Source organism: Vicugna pacos, chromosome 5 (assembly GCF_048564905.1).
Source record: "Vicugna pacos chromosome 5, VicPac4, whole genome shotgun sequence".
NCBI classification, from domain to species: domain Eukaryota; kingdom Metazoa; phylum Chordata; class Mammalia; order Artiodactyla; family Camelidae; genus Vicugna; species Vicugna pacos.
The window spans coordinates 2,796,928-2,817,391 of NC_132991.1; the positions used below are offsets into that span (position 1 = coordinate 2,796,928).

General features: G+C 48.0%; 2 long non-coding RNA genes across 4 annotated transcripts; one reads left to right on the forward strand and one right to left on the reverse strand.

The window, feature by feature from the left end:
• Positions 1-2,282: 2,282 nt before the first annotated feature.
• LOC140696548 (uncharacterized) lies at positions 2,283-6,664 on the reverse strand. The gene is made up of 3 exons (XR_012073003.1): positions 6,353-6,664; positions 4,464-5,143; positions 2,283-3,000 (listed from the first exon to the last, which is right to left on the reverse strand). It is a non-coding gene; the product is annotated as an uncharacterized lncRNA (long non-coding RNA).
• A 60-nt stretch (positions 6,665-6,724) lies between these two features.
• Positions 6,725-11,216, forward strand: LOC140696549 (uncharacterized). Of its 3 annotated transcripts, none has more exons than XR_012073006.1 (6): positions 6,725-6,768; positions 7,314-7,624; positions 8,028-8,234; positions 9,282-9,841; positions 9,996-10,175; positions 10,381-11,216. It is a non-coding gene; the product is annotated as an uncharacterized lncRNA (long non-coding RNA). The 3 variants fall into 3 exon arrangements; XR_012073005.1 differs by having other exon boundaries at positions 10,015-10,175; XR_012073004.1 differs by having other exon boundaries at positions 9,282-10,175.
• The last annotated feature ends 9,248 nt before the right edge of the window (positions 11,217-20,464 follow it).

A 20,464-nucleotide genomic window follows, 5' to 3' on the forward strand; every position in this document is an offset into this window, starting at 1 on the left:
TCAAAATGCACACCTGCCACACACTCGGAGATTTTGCATAGTTGGGACACCTGAAACGGAGTTTGGACTGGGGCAAGGAATGGAAGTGTGTAGCACCCTGCCCATCACAGGGTAGCCCCTCATCCTAACCTCCGCCCCTTCTTGCCTGACATCTTCCTTCTGGGACCACCAGGCCAGAGCAGTGAGACTGTGATGCTGAGTATGGAGTGGTCAGAGTTTGAACCCTGGCTTGACCTTTAACGCATTATGGCATTTTGATTGTGCTTGACCTCCCTGTGTCTTGATTTCATCATCCGTGAGCCATAAACAATAGCACCACCTGGCTCAGTGTAAGGATTAAGAGGAAGACCATCTCCCGAAATACCTGGGACACAGAAGGTTCTCAGTGCACGGCAGCTGTTTTTAATCCCATCACCAAGCCACCTTCACGCCACCATGCAGGTCATTAGATTCCTGTGAGTCTTGGCTTCCTTATCTATAAAAGAGGTCCTTGGACTGCCTTTTTCCCAATATCATAAGATTCTTAAGAGTCAATGTTACTAACTACTGTATATAAAATAGATAAACAAGTTTCTACTGTAGAGCACAGGGAAATATATTCAATGTCTTGTAATAACCCATTAATGAAAAAGAATATGAAAAAAATATATGTATGAATGACTGAAACATGCTGTACACCAGACGTTGATGCAATATTGTAAACTGACCATACTCCAATTAAAATTTTTTTTTAATATTAAAATTGAAGTGCAGTCAGTTCTTTTTCTTTTTTTAGAATGCCAAAAAAAAAAGATTCTTAAGAGTAGGTGCTATGTAAGTGAAAATAAAGCACCATCCAACCCATCAGGTGAGACAGAGTGCTCTTCCCACAGCCATCTGGTTTACCTCAGACAGACTTTGTGCCCATCTGAGCTGATGAAGGAACGAAGACACAAAGGGGCAAGTGACTTGCCTGAATGACAGCATAAAAGAATCACACAATTTAGGACTGGGAGGTTTTTTCGAGGTCAACCATTTCATATTGCTTTATGGATAATACATCTTGCAAATATTAAGTGCCAAATAGAGATTCACAGATTGGTTGGTGAGATTTGTAACAGTTATCCAACTGCAAATACCTTTTATTTTATTTTTTTTTACAGTTAGATATTGTAAAACCCAAGACTCTAGAGCAAGCCGTCCACTCTATTGTTGCTAAATAAGAAAACAATAAAGTTTTCCACGTGAGATGAAGGAGTGGGGTGTCAAGGTGCTACTCCTCGCCCCTCTCACCATTTAACCCTCCCGCAGCCTTGTGAGGCAGGAATCATCCTTCCCAGTTGTCAGATGGGGTCACCAAGTGCCTTGGCCTAAAATGACACATGTGTCAAGTTACAAACCAGGCTTTTGTGTCCCTCTGTGATCGAACTCTCACCAGGACACTGCAACACTTCCAGCTCGAGGTGCCGTTAATCTTCTGTTTCATGGACTGGGTGTCCGCGGATGTTAAGGATTTTTTGTTAGTTTTCTTAGAAGTGATGCTGGTCTTGTGATTATTTTGAGAAGGGGGAGAAAAGCCCCCATGTGTATGTCCCTTCTGAGAAGCTCTTGGTGAAATACTGCCTCTCTTCCCTCTGGTGGGGCCCAGCCAGTAAGAGGGAGGATGTGGGAGGATGCCAGGGGATCTGCGAGGGATGAAAGAGGGGTGGCACTTGTCCCCGGCTCCCTTCCTGCCACATCTCAGCAGGGGTGTGTTCCTTTCTCTCACCCATGGCTCCTGGTGCAGGACTCCCCTTCCGTGCTCATCAGGACTGGAACCCTACTCCCCTGCCCTTTCAGGAAGGGTCTGTGGTCAGTGGTACCCAGATCCCTTCCAGCCCCGGTTCATTCCCCATCCCTCCTCACAACCAGAGAAAAGAACCCCTTAATAAGCTCTCAGCCCCACCCTTGGGGAAAAAAAAACAACAAAAATGGGGAGAAGCGTTATTGACAGTAGACGAAACAAAATTGGCTTCATGTGGATAATGTTGAATTGGGGACTCGGGGACTCATGAGAAGATTCCACTTTGAATTCATTTGAAAATGTTCATATTAAAAATCGAAACTAAAGGTTATGTTCTGTAACGGGGATGGCCCAGCCTCACCCTTTTACGTCTTCAATGTTCTCTGTTAGGGAGCCAGAGTGGAAAGGGTATCAGGGGATAGTTTAAAGGCTCATTAGAAGGTACTTACAGGCAGTTTGGCAACAGCAAACACAAGATCGGGCAACTCATGTTGCTTGTAAATGAAACAATTCACTCCTGGAAGGTTCCAACATTTTTTTTTTTGAAACCAAGACACAATTTTGAAGACATCTGAAGGTGGTATTCTGCGGGAAATAGTTTTCATTCAAAATGAAATCATTCATTTTGCACTTTCTTGTCAAGAAATGGGGAGGAAGTCCAGTGCCAGGACCCGTGTCACCACGCCCTTCTCTAGGCAGCCGAGAAGTCTGCCTGACGTACTGTGTCTTCCTTCCTTCACGTTGAGGCAAGTTTAATAGGTCACACACAGAAGGTGCAGCCAGCACTGTGTCTAAGGATGCGGCGTCCCGAAGGCAGGAAGGGGAGGTGCGATACAGATGATGTTAGCATCACTGCCTCTGTGTAAATGCAGTGTGTCCTCTGACACAGGGGTCCTGACAGGGAGCCTTTGAACATTTGAAACATGGCTTAGTCAATTGGCAAATGACTTTGGTGAAAAGTGAGCCTAAGATAGAATGCGGAGAATGTCCTGGAGCCCAGCGATTCTCCTGCTTTTAAGACGGGTCTGTACTCATGGCTGGGATGTCTGATGTTTCCTAGATCCATCATCCAACCTGCTCGCCACATTGGTGTCAAGTGCAGTTTCTGCTCTGCAAACTGGAAAGGTGCGCTCACCTCTGGATAGCTGTGACTTTAAAGCAGAAGAAAGTAGCTAAAGAAATCTGCACAAATTTCTTCTGTACGGCACAGGGAACTATGCTCAGTATCTTGTAATAACCTTTAATGAAAAAGAATATGAAAACGAATATATGTATGTATATGCATGACTGGGACGTTGTGCTGCACACCAGAAATTGACACGTCGTAACTGACTGTACTTCAATTAAAAAATAAAAATTGAAAAAAAAAAAAAGAAGTGTGCAGAGCAGTTGCAGGTTTATCACTTTACTGAAGTGTTAAGTGATCCCCCAAACCCTGCAGAGGGCAGGAGGCTGAGCCCTCATCTTGAGAGGCAGCTGCAACTCCCTGCTCCCTGCCCTCCCTCCGCTCTGCCCCGCGGAGGACGCCCTCCACGTCTCTCGCTATTTCCTCTTTCATTCCCTTTCTTTTTCTCTGTATTTTGCCTTGTTCAGTTTTTCCTTTCCCTTCTTTTATTTTTCTTTTTAAATAGCATGTGTGCTCATTTAAAAAAATCAAGCAATACTGGTGTAGAGAGTAAAAAGGGGGCACGCAGACTCTCACCCCCGCCCCCAGGTCCTCTTTCCTGCCTGCTGAGTGTGGATCCTCCCAGAGAAAGTGTGACTCCTGCACAAACAAGAACACACGGGTGGGGGAGGGGGTAGCTCAGTGGTAGAGCGCTGCTTAGCGTGCTCGAGGTCCTGGGTTCAAACCCCAGCACCTCCGTCAAACAAATAAATAAGTAAAATAAACTTAATTACCTCACCACCAAAAAACAAACAGGAAAATAAAAGTATAAAAAAAAACCCCAAAACACACATACACATAGAAACATTCATCCTGCTCTGTGAACTCATCAGAAAAATTAATTAAACTATAATTTTAAAAAAGAATTGTTTCATTTGTTGCCTAATGTTTGCTTTCACTTTTTAAGTGATAGTTGAAAATGTCTGCTACTTATCCTCAACAGTAGTCATAAAATTATTAGGTAAATAAATTTCAGATACATGTTTCAGTTTTTGCATGCATGGCCCTAAGGCTGTATTTTCTGTGTGAATTAGCCTCAAGGAATCATGGTCTAGTCACTGGCACTTGAGTCAAAGACATTGGGCCACTTGTCTTCAATGTACCAGGAAATGTGGTGAATGGAAAATTGAAGTGGAATGAGCAGGACGGATAGGTCTGTCTGTGAATCAGACAGGTTCTCTGCTCGCGGAGTCCGTCTGGCAGGGAAGGAAACAGATGTGTGCAGGTAAAGAATGAATCCTGACAATCTGAGCCCCCGTCCAGGCGACTGAGGCAGGTGGCCGAGTCCAGGGTCAAAGGTTTGGGTCTGGGTCCTGCCTGTCCGCAGAGCAGAGGACGCAGATGTGGGTTTACAGAGCAAGCCTCTCCTCTCCTGTTAAGTGGAGTCTTCCAGAACTCAGCCCAAGATCTAAGCACCTGCAATTCTTTCTTGGGGCTCCGATCCGGGGTGGGAGGCTCCCCGCTGAGGTGGGGTGCAGTATCCTGGAGCACTCCCTCCCAATGCGTGTGCGGGAGAGCGGAGACGCCTGCACCGACCTGGAAATTCAGAGGCGGCTGTCACAGTCAGAGCCAGGGCCGGAAGGCCCGGCTGGAGGAGATGAGAGTAGATTACGGAGCATCCAGATGAGCAGGAGCCGTGGCTTCAGTGGCAGCACCTGCGTGGACCCTTGGGGTCACCTCGGGGTGATGGAGAAGTGGCTCAGCCACTTAAAGAGTAGAGCTGGAGCCGTAAAAGGAGATTATTTCCTCCTGAGTTGTGCCCCAGGACCACAAGAGGACCCGGTTTCCAGTGATTGGGGCGGTGGGGGGAGGGTGTCACTCCAGCGTCCCGTGCCTCCTTTGTCCATCAGGAGAGCAGCCGACAGTGCCAACAGCGAGGGGCAGTCAGGGCTGCGGACTTAGGAGACCTGGCCAGGACTCCTTTCTCCCTGCCCTGTGAAACTCGGGCTCAGTCCCTCTGCTGGCTGTGGCCTCGCTCAGCCCCGGGGACAAGGGCATTCACACCGGGCGGGCCAGTGCTGCGTCAGTTGCAGTCATGTGAGGAGCTGTAGATAAACTCTGACTCCCGGCAGCCCCCCCAACAAAAGTTTGGTTTTTGCTCGTGTGAAATACGTTTGGAAAGAGGCGGGGAGGAGCACGGGAGGGGAGGCTCTGATTCACCCAGTTATTTGGCGACCTGGGCGGACAGAGGCGTCTGAGGTCACCCTCGGCGCTACCTGCCAAGGAGCAGACAAGGAAGAGAGGATGGGGACGTCAGATGGGGGAGAGGTTTCTACGGGCTGAGGCTCAAAGTGTCGGCACCCTGAATTGCCACCCACTCCACTGGCCAGAACGCAGCCCTGTGGTCACACCTAAGACCCGGGGACTCTGGGAAAGGCCATCTAGCTGAGGGTACGCCCAGCAAGAAAGGACAAGCGAGGATTTGGGAGCAGTCACCTGCCTCTGCCAAACTCCCCAGACTGGCTTGCATTCCAACCGTCTCACCCAGAGAGGCGTGCATGTCTCTTCTGGAGGCCGATTACTCTAAAACAAATCCATTTATGTGGCTTTTCTCATCCACCGTCCACCTCCAAACCAGACAAAACCAGCACTGGTGGCCTCTGGGCCACATGTGACAGGCGGAAGGGGTTCGTTTAGGACACACAGGGTAAAAACACACATTTGTAAAGCCAGCCACACGAAAGAACTGGGTTTTTGCTACAACACTAAAAGTCCCGGGAGAAACCCAGGGAGACTTCTCAGGCAGTGTGGATTTCCTGCCTCCTGCATCACAGAAGCGTCTGGCCCCACGGAGTCGGCCTCTCTGCCTCTCCAAGGGCATCACCCGGAGGGCTGCTGGTGGTGCCCTCCCGCCGGTGGCCCTCCGCTCTGCCTCAGACCCCACGTTCCTATTCAGAGCCAGCACACTCCCAGGGGCTGCCTGCGTTGCTGTGGGCAAGGGTGGGTGTATTATACATTCTCACAACTTCTTGTTTTCCTGTTGCCTCCACATCCCCACAAACAGAGTGGTACCCACTCAGTGCACCAGTGTGAGAAGGCAGCTCTCTGCCACACATTCCCCTTCTTGCCCTCCTCTGGCTGTGACCCCACGGGATGCAGGTACACCCCTCGTGCCTTTCACTCGTGCTCTCCACCTCTGACTTGTCCGCAGGTCCTCACTCTCTCGGCTCCTCACCTGCTGGGTGGAGCTCAGTTCCCTGGTGTTCATCCCCCGTGGCTCCTACGTGGGGCGCCTGCCTCTTTCTCTAGGACTTGTGAGCACAACAAGTCCTCTAGTTTCACAGGCCTTTCTGTGGCCCTCTTGGGGGTGATCCTTAGAGACTCCATAAGGGGGAGACTTATTCCTCCATTTACAACCCAGAGGGATGCCCTCTAGTCTGCACAGTGGGACTGATCCTGGGAACCACAAGGTGCTTGGAGCTCACCCAGACTGGAGGTCTGTCATCAAGTTGGTCAACCAGACCTGCACTGGGTCCTGGCCTTGGTTGAGACCCCCTGTCCTGGCCAGGGGAGTTCTTTTTCCAGTTAGGTTTGTGCAGCCAATAATGAAAGCACAAGCTTCAGTCAATGGCCAAAGAACGGAGAAGTGAGACCCGAGTCCACAGATCAGCTTCTCAGCTCAATTTGGATGGAGACACCAAATATGCAGGAGGGTTAAGTTAAAAGCAAGGGAACTGGAAAGAGCAGGAGGAATATTCTTGAGTTATCCAAGAACAGGGGCGTGGTTTGGACCCGGAACTGAAGCCACTCTCCCTTCCGGTCCTTATATGGGCTTTTCCAGTTGTTGTCATGGCAACCATCAACTGTCATGGCGCCAATGGTGTGTCGTTTAGCAGCTAAGGTATCCCAATGAGTATATAGTGGGGCTCTGGGTCCACCGGAAGGCAAATCCTCTGCCATCTTGGGCCTAGTTGGTTCTAACCAGTTCTTGTTTTGTTTGTTTGTTTGTCTGTTTCTCTCTTTGCAGCTTTCTCCTGAAAGTTAGAGAAAGTAATTGGTTTCTATTCAAGGGAGGGACAGGGGTATGATTTGGGGGCAACAGCCCTGGTAATACTTCCTGACTAGACTGGTGTGGGTGCTGTGTCTGCAAGCCCACCACATGAAGGCTGCTGGGGGCCTGGGGGGCTGTCCGTGGATATGAAAGCACAGGGGAGACGCCAGAAAGCCAACCTGGTAGGCAGCTCAGGGCCAGGAGGGAAGGGGCTGTGGCCGACGTAGTGGGAAAAGAAGCTGGAGTGTTAGAAAAAGCCAGACCTTGTCGGACTGCAGCTGGGTGGCTTTTGTTTACCTTCCAGGGCAGTGGAAATGCCTCGAAGCATTTTTCAAGGGAAAGAGAGTGACCATATTTGCACTTTAGAAAGCTCATTTTCTTTGTCATCACTGAAGGATGTAGAGGGTGCAAAACAGGAGGCTGTTGTGGGGAAATCCAGGCACCACAAGTTCTTGTTCCTGCCCAGCTGAGTGGAGGATGGAGAGAGTGCCCTTCTACCCAAATCAGCAGCCCCAGGGTGCCAGGTGGCCACGGACAACACACAGCGTTTGCCGCTTTCAGCACCAACGGAGCAAATGGTAACATCTTGTTGTCCGGAAGTTTCCATCTGATCTGGGGCCCGAGGGACTGACTCAGAAGCCATCATCACCAAATGAGCTCCTGAGTGGAGTTTAATGTTTTCCAATGGATCATACACACTCGAGGGGTAATTAATGATTTGATTCATTGTGCTTCGGGGAGCCACTGTCCCACAAAATAATCCAAGTAATTTAAATCTGCAATAAAGTCAGAGTGCCACAACACATCATGGCTGCACACGGCGATGATTTGCTAGAGAGAAAAAAAAAAGCAAGCATTTTTATTAGTGCCACATCCAAATAATCCATAGGAAAGCAATATTGAGTTCACAAGTGATTTGATTACATTCCTCCTCCACAACAGTCCTCCAAGGTAGAGTCAAGTCCGAATGCATTTCAGCGGATGTGCATAATACCCAAGGTTTCATAAACCAACACATTTCATCAAAATTACTCTGCGTGTCTGAGATAGAAAATGTTTGCAGAATGTTAACCGCCTTTTTATTCAGAATAAATTTCCTCCACCATTAGTATCCGGCGTCTACGGCTGATAGAAGCCTGAATGATGATCTGTGGGGTAGGATCTTCTCTTTTTCGGGGTCCTTGGCCACTGGCGTGAGTGTGCAACCAGCCCCAACCTTCACACCTGCACCGAGCAAGCTGAGTGTGGCCTTGTGCCAGTTGTTGCCCTGAACCCAAGAAGTGCCTGGACTACAGGAAGGGCAGCCCCACACTGAGGTAGGCAAGCCCCCCTTTCAGTGGGAGAGGGACGAAGAGTGAGTCTGGGGGCTGTGGGGCCACAGCAAGGGCCGTCTGGAGGTGGTGCGGCCCGAGAGGTTAGCTGGGGTCAGGAGGAGGGAGCTGATGGGGTATTTCAGGTGGCACCCAATGGGCCATTCGGATAGAAAGCAGACACATCATTGACCTTGGATAGACAGGAATAAAATCCCTGAATCCATAATAGAATAGTCAGAATAGACCGAATAAGACCTGAAGGCAGGGGATCTTCACCGGGTGGACTGGAAGCCCTGCCCACTTACCTCTTTCAGTCACGTGTCTTCAACGGCTGCTGTATTCCAGGCACTGTTCTAGGTGCTGAAGGTACAGGCAAGAACAGGGCAGACCCAGTCACTATCTTTGTGGATCTCACTTCTGAGTGGGGCAGAAAGACCAAGCACTTATTGTTGTGATAAGAGCCATGTGAGAAATTATTGGGGTGGCGGGGGGAGAGAGGGATAGAAGGGGGCGGAGCATAACTTGGGAAGAGGCACCTCCTCGGGATGGTGCGGTACTGGAATCTGAGGGGGCATAACTGAGCTGAGGTCAGGGGAGCAGGGCTGAAAGATGCTGGTGGAAAACGCAAGAGGGAGACAGCACAAAGGGCATCAAGGGCTCGATCCAGGTCCGGGAGCCAGAGCTCAGTGAGCTGGAGGGGCTGGAGGGGAAGAGCAGTGTGAGGTGAGGTTGGAACCTTGGACAGCAGCCAACCCCTGACTTGCCTGGTAGCCCTGGGACATTTCCCAAAGCTGTCCAAGGCCACCAGGGCAGCACAGCCCTCCTGGGAAGCCTGGCCCTCCCCGTAAAAGTTGGCTTCACGTCCAGATGTGCTGCAGGTTGACACCTGCTCTCCCTGCTTTATTAATGACAGCATCCTCTCCTTGTTCGCTCTCAAACACATTCTGCTCTGGATTATACATTTCACGGCCACTTTGGCTATGAACACGAAGCGGATTTCCAGACAGACCCTACCACCCACTCAGCTGATTCATTCTCTCTCCTTCACAGACATGAGCACTGTTCAAAGTCTATAAGCACCCCGGACATAACAACTTGGTCTAAGTCAGAGAGCCCTGGGTGAAAATACTTTTGGAAGGGATGTTATGTTTAATTATATCTGAAGAGACAAGATTTCACCAAATTTGGAGATCCTGTAGATGACATTCTCTCCAGAGCTCAGCTCTCACTCATATTTTTTTTGAGGTCTACGCTACACGTGCTGGCACCGTTTAAAGGGATTCTCGAGAACTATCTCATTCATCTCCATGAGATCACGATCCCTGTTTCACTCCAAGGACCTGGGAATCTTATCACAGCCACATGCTGATGAGGACTTGAGCTCAGGCCAGAGGCTGCAGCGTCCATGACCCCAGCCATTGCATAGCCAACTCCCCAGTCATCACCAGCCTAGCCCTTCTCTGGAGCTTGACACCCCATCTCCAATTGATGTTGGCTGTATCCGCTAGGACGCTTCACAGACATTTCAACTCCAGCTCATCCACAATGGAACTCTCCGTTTTTTCCTCCAAGATCTGCTCCTTCTGTGTTCTTCCACTCAGCTGCCTGGGGTGAGCTGCCAGCTTCCTGACCACCAGTCCCTTTACACTCAGCCTCCCTCCAGCATCCTGCCCCCTGTCTGTCTCCGTCTTCCCCACACCTGGCCCATTGCCCAGCTTGAAAACCCTACCTCCATTCCACCCTGTGCTCTTTCCTCAAACCCAGCTGCTGCCCCTCCACACAGAGCCCCTCTCTGGTGCCTCGGTGCTGGCTCTCACAGCCGGACCTCGTCAGATCAGCCCCTCCTGGTGCCAGCGCAGCTGCTGGGAAGAGCAACTGGCAGACTCTGGAGTCACAGTGGGGCTCAAATCCTAGCTCTCCTGCTGACCTGCTCTGGGACCTGGGGTGAGTATGTGATCTTCCTCGGTCTCCACTCAGTCTTCTGCTAACTAGCTTTGCTGGGCTTTTAGTGAAGTGAGCCAACTGCCCAGTTCAGAAAGTAGAAGGCATGGGTATATTTCCCCTACTTCTAAAAACACAGCCAACCCCAATATTGCAAATTCCTCCCCTTCTCTCTTTCATTCCTTAAACTGAGCACTTATTATGACAGGTACTAGGCACTTTTCAAGCTCCTCAACAGAACCCTCTAGGAAAGGCACTCAGCATATTTTACCAACATTTTGCGAGTCATTGAGCTTATTTGGCACCAAGTCTAACAAAGGGACTAATGCTACTTCTGTCTCATATAGTCACTGGCTGGACATGGGTTAGGAGCTTTGAGCAGAAGTCGGGCCTGTGTCCAAAGAAAGGACTGCTCATGGACACCATGTGGGACCAGCACATCCCAGCCCAAACCGGGGGGGAAGAGAGACCTCAGAGAGCTTCCTCAAACCGCAAGGTAGAATCACACACGCACAGCAGCCCATTGCCGCAAGCGCCCCCATCCGGTACACCCCGGAACAGGGCAAGCCACGAGGGTAGCAGAGCTCACGAGGACAGCGGACTGGGTATTTACATCTTTCCATCTACCCTACAAGGGAAAATGATGGAGAAGCAACAGCAGCAACCACCTTGTGAGGCAGTCATGCTACTTTTGAGGAAAGTACTCTTTGACAAATGGAGCAACAAAGATGCAAAAAAACTGGTAACTTTATCAAGATCACACAGCTTCAAAGACAAGAAGAGCATGTTCAGTTCATCTCAGCACTGCGTAGACTCCAGCCGTCCAAGATGTAGTTGAGGGTTTGATCTGACATCATCTTTTCAGTTCAGATGGAGAATACACACCTTGGCTGACATGCAGTGCCCTGGGCTCAGTCATCTTCTCAGACGCTGCGAAAAAGAGATGCTATAAAGAGATATGATCACATGCGCTGGTCCCTCTGCTGGCTTCTGCAGCAAAATTAAGAATTTTTAAAAAACAATAAATAAACAAAAAAATGAGAATCTGGAATGATTCCTGGATGGGTTTTGCTCCTGTAAATCCATTTGGCTGTGCAACTGGGCATCCTGTGTCCCAGCTCCTGCATTCGGAGAGCAGGCTGCCAGGACAGAGGGGCTGGGCAGTGACTCCTGTTACTGGACACAGCCGAGCAGAGTCTTTGTGTTTGAGGCAGCCACACCCTTGGGCAGGCTAAGCTGAATGAGTTCTAGGTAGTGTCCAATGTTGAGAGCGATGCTACAGGAACGAAGGATGCAGGAAATTCTCTCCCATGTCTGGAGAGCATCACCCAACAGCTCACTGCTAAATCCCAAGTCTGCTCTTTCCCTTGCTTTCCAAGTGCAATCCCTTAGCAAGGCTGTGGGTTCCACCTTTAAAGCACAGCCCACGTACAACCATTTCTCACCATCCCCAGTGCAACCACTCCAGGAACACCCAGGCCACCACATCTCTCACCCAGACCACAGAGAATCTCCCGCTGTGAGCTGTTCCTCTGTAAGACTACAGCAAGAGTCAGCTTCTAAAATATGTCTCCCCTTACCAAAGACTTTGAGCAATGGCTTTACCTCCCACTTAGAATAAAACTCAACATTTTAGCCAAGTCCAGCATGCTCTGTCCCTGCTGAATGCTGTGGCTCCATCTGTACCACTCTCTCCTTCACTCGCTGACTCGGTGGTTCCTGGGGCACTTCCTGGTGTGGCCAGGCTTCTGCCTCCAGCCCCGCGTGACCATCTAGCTCAAGTGTCATCTCCTCAAAGAGGTTTTCCCTGACCACCAGCCCCACGCAACCCCCTCCATATTCCTGTGTTCTATTTGCTTCATAGAGCTTACAACTATCATGTTAGTTTCTTACTCATAATCCCCACAAATCAGCTCCTCAAAGGCAGAAATGTCTGCTGTCCACTCCACAAATCTTCCCCATACTTGGCACATAGTAGGGGTTTTATAATTACTGAATGAATGAGTGGACATGGTGATTTGAACCTTTGTGTCTTCAGCAAGAAAAGAATGTGCTACATCGGGAGACAAATCCCAGGGCCCACGGGATGGTGGGCTGGAGAATCCCTTGAATTGGAACATCTGGAACATTCCCCCAGGCCTCCCCCCTCCCACACCACCACGGCCCCCACCATGGGCCTGATGATATCCTGTTGGTCTTTCAAGATCAGAATCCTTCTCCATCTCTCCTGATGACCGGGTTGGGTGGGTGTGCCTTGGCACCGCCCCTGCATGCTCTAATGCACCCCATTAATGGAACCTCCCAGCCACTTCCCTCTGTGTCTGCCCCAGCTGACACCCTCACGGATGGGAGCTCCCTAAGGGCAGAAGCATGTGACTCCTACATGAACACAGACCTGACACGTAGCAGGCGCTTAATGCTGTGTGTTGAGCCCCCAGATCCAGTTGCCAGCTGCTCAAGTGGGGAACAGGCAAGTGAAGATAAAATATGGTTTTCCTGTCTGTGTTTTCTGGGCTGAATCTCCCCAACTCCCTGACGTGTCAATGTTGGGGTGCCTCGGGCTTGGACCTCCGCCTTGTTTTCCCCCTTGCCTTCACTCCCTTTGCAGACTCAGCATCTTCTTCTGTATGGGGGGACTCCTTGCCCTAACCCTGCTCCTCTCTCCAGATTCCAGCCACCTAGCCAGCATCTCTCCTCATGGGAAGACAGGTGTTTCCAAGTTATCCCGCCCAGAGCTGAGCTTCAGATCCCCTCCACCCCTCCTCTGCCTCCACTGCTGTCTTCCTCAAAGCTGTTCTGGGTCCCTCTTTTACTCCCCCACTCTGCAGAAAGTCCTGCCACCTCTCAGAGAGCTTCTCCCACCAGCAGCACTGATGCCCTGGTCCAGCCACACTCTTTCAGAGACCTCCTAACCAACCTCTCTTCTTGTCCCATTGGCCCTCACACTGTTCCAACACAGAAGCCGGGGCATCTTTTTCAGAAATTTGGTCAGATCATGTCATTTCTCTTTGCAAATCTTTCCATCTCATTGGCAGAAATTTCCAAAAAGTGACCATCTGGCCTGGGTTCAGCACCTGCCTTCTCTTCTTGAGCCTTGCCTGTCATTCTTCCTCCATCCCTAGAGTTTTCCAAGCCTTCCCCTCCCTTTGGGCTGTGCACCTGCTCTGGCACTGCCCTGATGCCCTCCACAGAGATGCCCATGGCCACTCCCTCACCTCACGCAAGCTCTGCCGATGCCCCCCCTTCAGAGGGGCTCCCACTGACATCCATTTTAAAACAAAATCCCCCCAGTTACGCTCCATCCCCTTGCTCTAATCCATCCTTCTTGCTAACACTTAGGGACCCTGGGCACATTACACAAGTGTGTTTACCATTTGTCTCCATGAAAACTGGCCTTCGGGCACCAGCCCTGCCCCCCAGCACTCAGGAGAATGGACTTGCCTGTGGAATGAATGAGGAGATGCAGCTCGAATGTTCACTGTAAGGATTAAGTTCTCCTTGTCAAACCCCATAAACGCTTCAAGTATGAAAACTCAAGTCAATTCACATGACTCAGACCCTGTCCCGAGAGGGGAACACAGGACATCTGCTGTAGCTCATACACTGCTTTAAGTGGACCTTCCTCATCACAAAGCCCTCATGGCCTGAGGGCTAACCCTTCCTGGGTTTACACTGGGCCAGGCTTGCAGTGGGGGGCAGGGAGGTGGGTGATGGCAGGGAGGCCGTTGGCTGGGTGGTGTCAGGAGCCCCTGTCCTGGAGAGGATTCCAGGCCTCCCTCCCTGCAAAATGAACTGGTAGACGGGTATCTGCCATGGTTGTGGTTTCAGTGTGTGTTGTATTAGGCAGAATTCTCCGGAGAAACTGAGCCAAGAGAAGACTTTTCCATCTATAGAGATTTATTATAAAAAAAAATTGGCTCACATGTGATACAGAAGCTGCGAAGCCCCACGATCTGCTGGAGACCCAGGAGAGTGGATGGTGTGAGTTCCAGTTTGAGGATGGGAGAAGACCACTGCCCCAGCTCACGCAGAGAAAGCACGTTCTCCCCTCCTTCACCTTTCCGTTCTGTTCAAGCCCTTTAACGCTTTGGAGGCTGCCCACCCACATTGCGGCTGGCAGTCTGGTCTACCCAGTCTACCACTTCAAATGTGACTCTCCCCCGGAAACACCCTCCCAGACATACCCAGAAACAGTGTGCAGCCAAGTATCTGGACACACTGTGGCTCAGTAACCATCATGTCTTCACACCCATTTTTTTTTAATTTGTATTTCTATTGTGTTCCAACAATAAGCCCAATGTGTGATGGATGCTAAAGGTATGAAAATGAGTATCAGATAGTCCCTGCCCAAGGACTTAGAAACCCACAGAAAGAGAGTAAGGTCTTTACCCAGTAAGTCACATGGAAAGTGCCTACAGAGGTAACCAGAGGATGCTACAGGGTTGGGGGGGAGGCTCAACCTGGGGGAGGTGTGGCTTGGGTGGAGATTACTCAGAGATGATTTTCTAGAGAAGGGGGACATTCTGGAGCTGAGACCCAGCAATGGGCTATGAGGGAGCCGGCAGAAAGCCGTGGACAGTCCAGGAGGGGCAGGTGTGCGGTGGGCCTGAGGAAGTGAGTAGCAGGAATGAGTTGATGGGGTGCTCTGCTGGGCATGGTGTGAGTCTTGGGGGTGTCTGTGTCTCTGACACAGTCCTACATGGGAGCATCCTTTAGAAAGAAACAATAATTAAACCTGCCTCTGGTTTGACCCCACTGTCTCTGCCCACTTGTAACCCTCTTACAGGGCTGGGATCACTAAGATTTCCAACTGAAACAATGTTGGGGAGCTTCCCCAAACTCAGCTCGTGAGTCACTTCCAGGCAGCTCCACACAGCCCCTCATGCCCTGGTCCTTCCAAATTCCAAGCTTAATTCCTTTCTCTTCTCTTTGGCTGGAGGTAAAAAGCGCATGGCTAATAGGTTTCATGATTTTAATCTCGCTGCCTAAGTCCCATATTCCTCCACGTAGCACTCCTAGCAAAGGCAGCTGCATGACCACAGCACGGCTCTCCACTCAGGTCTCGCCTTTAGATCTTGCTGCACCCAAGTTGAAAGCCAAGGACAAAGGCATCTGTCACTGCCTCAACGTGAAGACAACTGGTAGAGTCTCAAAGACTGTTCACTGGGAGCTCTGAACTCGCAACTGCAGTTTCTGTGCCCCATGACTCTTTTCTGACAGCCCTTCGCAGCCCCATTCTCTGAAGTCCAGCCCTGCAGAATTTTCACCTGGGTAGCGCTTGGCAGGAGGGTACTTTCAAGACCTCTAAGCCTGGCTCCCTTTTGCACCTGCCACTTGACCCATGGGAAGCTCTCCCATCCCCTCTCCCCAAAGAGATGGAATGCACCTCATCCAGCTGCCAGCCCACTGCCCTGGCCCTCTGTCTCAGAAACAGGTACCAGTCTCTGTGCCCACATGTGCCACCTCCACACCTCCACACCTCCACATCTAGGGCACATAACCCAGGAGCTGCTGCTAATTTGATTTTAAGAAGCTGAATTCATCTGGAGGAAACCTGACCTTGCTTGAGCTCCATGGGCTGTCCCTGCTGTGATAATCACCAAATGCGAGAGAGAAAGGAGCGGGGCAGCAGGGGACTTTCATGGTGGGCAAAGATGTATGGGTGACCCAGGCAACTTGCACACTCTGAACCTCAGTTTCCCTCTCTGTGAAATGGATGTGATAACACCCTCTTGCAGTTGGCATGAGGATGTAGAATATAAAGTGCGGTCAATCTTGGGTGGTCAGCTCCTCAGTAAATGGTGATTTGCTGCCCCAGTTATTCAGTGAAAGAAGATTATATTAACACAGGGCAATAAAAATCCATGATCTATTCCTATAGCAGAAAATGACAAAGGAACTAATTAGATGACTGTCTTCTCTTATAGACTGAGAGCTTGTGAGGGCTGGAATTTTGTTTTCATCATTCCCTGGATCCAGAGTGATGCCCATCCCCAAGAAGAGTTGGAATGGACAGATGGATGGATGGATGAATGGGTGAGTGGATGGATGGATGGATGGATGGATGGATGAGTGGATGGATGGATGCGTGGATGGATGGATGGATGGATGAGTGGATGGATGGATGGATGGATGGATGGATGGATGGATGGATGAGTGGATGGATGGATGGATGGATGAGTGGACGGATGGTTGGATGGGTGGACAGAAGGATGGATGGATGGATGGGTGGATGGATGGACAAGTGAGTGAGAGAACTTCTAGAGAATTCCTTGTTTACCCTCTAGGTTGTCTCAGAGTCCCACCTTCATGGGCTCTGTGTGCCAGGAAGCCACTTTATTTGGCAAGGAACAGGGAGAAGTACCTGGTAGAATATTGAGTACAAGACATTTCAACAGAAAGTTCTTTAGATGAATACTTCCAAAGCTGGTCTGGTAAAAGCCAAGCATTGCAAATATCCTGACCCTGACCAAGGTCTGACAGGGATATTTTACATGATCTGATATGGCCCCTTCCAAGTGGGAGGGAACTTGTCACTAGTACCAGGATGCAAGTGCTTTGTAGTAGCCTCTCTGGTGGTATCGTGTAGGGCAGGAGAAACTGTTGCAGTCTTTCCAGAGCCGATTCAAAAACATGCATCAGGACCTTCCAAATAGCATCTCTGAAGCAGCAAATTCCTCCTCCAGGAATCCATGCTAAGGAGTGAATCAGAGATGTAGGCAAAAATTGTTGCATGCAGATGTCCCTGGCAACATCATTTATGATGCAGACAACTTGTAAAGAGACCTAAACATCCAACATAGGGAAATATTAAATAAATAATGGTACAAAGTCATGGTGAAACACATTTTATGATGTGGAGGACTGGTGTACTGTTGATTTTTTTTTAAATAAAGCAGGGTATACAATTGTTCTCATAGAATCATTCCCCATGTGAAAAACTCAACACACATGTTTGAAAAAAATAAAAACAAAACATGTTTGTCTATTCTACATTTTGAAATCCCAGTCAATTGTAGAATAGATAAACAAGATTATAGTGTAGAGCACAGGGAAATATATACAAGATCCTATGGTAGCTCACAGAGAAAAAAATGTGACAGTGAATATACATATGTGCATGTATGACTGAAAAATCATGCTCTACACTGGAATTTGACACAACATTGTAAAGTGATAACTCAATAAAAAATGTTAAAAAAAAAAACCAGGATGCTAGCTTCATAGGTTACCCAAGAGAGGTGGACTAGTGGATGTCTTGAATAATCTTCTTTATATTTCCCTTCCAGAGGGGAACCCAGAGTATAGAGAGGGTCTGAGAGTCTGGCTGCTTCACTCTGTGTGTGTCAACCGTCCTGCTCAGCTTTAACCCCAACAATCTGAGGCACCTGATACCATCAAATGCTGAGCTTTTTAGTGGTTTGCTGTACAACCTAAGCAATCTGTTGTCTTTTCTCATGCTTGGTTTAGGAACCAGTTTTCTTGGATTTGCTGTTAGTTCACGCTCCTTTCTTTTCTTTCCTGCTTTGAAATGAATGAAGTGTGCATCACCTAAAGAATGATAGACCCCTCACCTGCATCCCCAACCCTTGATCCCCACAGGTTCCAGAGTTCTGGCAACCAGGTCTCTATGCTCCAAGGCAGAATGTATTTCTCTAGAGAATCTAATTAGTCCAAGAGAAAAGATGCAAAGATATTGACAGTGGGGGATTCTCCAAGGAAATCATTTCATAATGACCCTTACAGATGGAGAACCTCATGCATGTTTCAGAGCCTTCAATCAGCCTCTCAATGCCTCTTTTTAAGTATAATCACAAAACCAAATATCATCAGATGACTGAGGAATGTGGCTAACATGAGAACAAAAGACCAAAACTAAGAAAGGCTTTTTGAAAAATATCAAAGGAAATAAAAACTATGCAGGGAACAACACCGCCATCAAAGTATCATAAATATTCTCAGTAACATAAGAGAAGATACTGTATTTAGGGGAAAATGTAGGATGCTATAAAAATGGAATACGTAGAGAATTAAAAATAGATCTTAGAAGCTAAAAATAGGATAGGAGAAATAAAAATACAATAGAAGTTTCAAAATATAAAGCTCAAAAGTACTCCCTAGAAGGGAAACTAAAGAGAATGGAAAATATGAAGAAGAAGGTATGAAATTCAGAGAACCAGCTCAGTGCAGCCAACATATGAAAAATAGAAACTCTAGGAAAAGAGAATGGAGAAATGTAGAGGAAGAAATTATCAAAGAAATTATCAAAGATGTAATGCAAGAAGATTCTTCAGAATAAAGGAGACAGACGTTCTGTTTGAAAAGGTTCACAGAGTGAATAAAGTCAGACACTCACAGAGCACATAATCATGAAAATGATGACAAAGAAAAGATCATAGAAGAGTCTAGACAGAAAAAAAGCAAGGTTGAGCTCACAGAATCAGGGAGTAAAATGTGTTCTGGGTTTTCAACCACCTCCATAGAAGATAGAAGATAATAAAGGGGTTGTTTAAATCTTGAAACAAATCTATACCCAGCAAACTAAAACTCAAACATAAGGACAGAGCAAATAAATTTTTGATAGACACAGTTTCAAAAATTGATCTCCCAAGCATGCTTGCCCAGGAAGCTACTGGCAGGTATGTTCTACAGGTTGAGGGAGTAGACCAAGAAAGGAAAACACAGGCACAGCTCGTTTGAGTGTACTTTGTCTCATTGCCTTTCACAAATAACTCTGCTCTTTTTTTTTTTAACAGATTAACTGTTTGTGGCAAAATTGCAAGGAGTCAGTCGATCGACACCATTTTTCCAAGAGCATTTGCTCACTCCATGCCTTTGTGTCACATTTTTGTAGTTCTCACACTATTTCTAAGTTTTTCATTATTGCTCTATTTGTTATGGTGATCACTAATCAATGATCTTTGGTGTAATTGTTTTGAGGCACCACAAACCATGCCCATATAAGGCAGTGAACTTAATTGATAAATGTGTGTGTTCTGACTTCTCTGCTGACCAGCTGTTCCCCCATCTCCCCTCCTCCCCTCAGGCCTCCCTATTGCCTGAAACATGAAATTATTGAAATTAGGCCAGTTAAAAATCCTACAGTGGCCTCAACATATTCAACTGAGAGGAAGACTCACATGCCTCTCACTTGAAATCAAAAGCTACAAATGATTAAGCTTAGTGAGGAAGTCATAGGCTGAATTCAAGATCTCTTGTGCCAAACAGTTAGCCAAGTTGTGATTGCAAAAGAAAAGTTCTTGGAGAAAATTAAAACTGCTACTGCAGTGGACACACAAATGGTATGAAAATGAAAAAGCTTTATTGCTGATATCAAAAAAGGTGTAATGAACTGGATAGATCAAACCAGCCACAACATTCCTTTAAGTCAAAATCTAATCCAGAGCAAAGCCCTAACTCACTTTGACTCTATGAAGGCTGAGAAAGGTGAGGAAGCTGCAGAAGAGAAGTTGGAAGCTAGCAAGGGCTGGTTCATGAAGTTTAAGGAAAGAAGTTGTCTTGATAACATCAAAATACAAGGTGAGGCAGCGGTTTCAGATGTAGAAGCTGCAGTGAGTTATCCAGAAGATGCAGCTCAGATAATTCATGAAGGTGGCCACACTAAACAACAGATTTTTAATGTGCATGAAACTCCTTATATTGGAAGAAGATGCCATCTAGGTCATTAATAGCTAGAGAGGAGAAGTCAATGCCTGAAAAGGACAGTGGACTCTCTTGTTAGAGGCTAACACAGATGGTGACTTCAAGTGAAGCCAATGCTCATTTACCATCAGAAAATCTTAGGGCCCTTAAGAATGATACTAAATCTACTCTGCCTGTGCTCTATAAATGGAACAGAAAAGCCTGGATGACAGCACATCTGTCTACAACATGTCTCACTGAATATTTTAAGCTCACTGTTGAGACCTGCTGCTCAGGAAAAAAAGATTTCTTTCAAAATATTACCGTTCATTGACAATGCATCTGGTCACCCAAGAGCTCAGTGGAGATGTACAGTGAGATTAATGTTGTTTTCATGCCCAAAAACACAACATCGATTCTGCAGCCCATGGATTGAGGAATAATTTTTACTTTCAAGTCTTACTATTTAAGCAATACATTTAGTAAAGCTGTAGCTGCCATAGACTGTGATTCCTCTGATGGATCTGGGCAACATAAGTTGAAAACCTTCCAGAAAGGATTCACCATCCTAGATGCATGGAGAACATTTGTGCCTCATGGGAAGATGTCAAAATATAAACAAACACAGGAGTTTGGAAGAAGTTGATTCC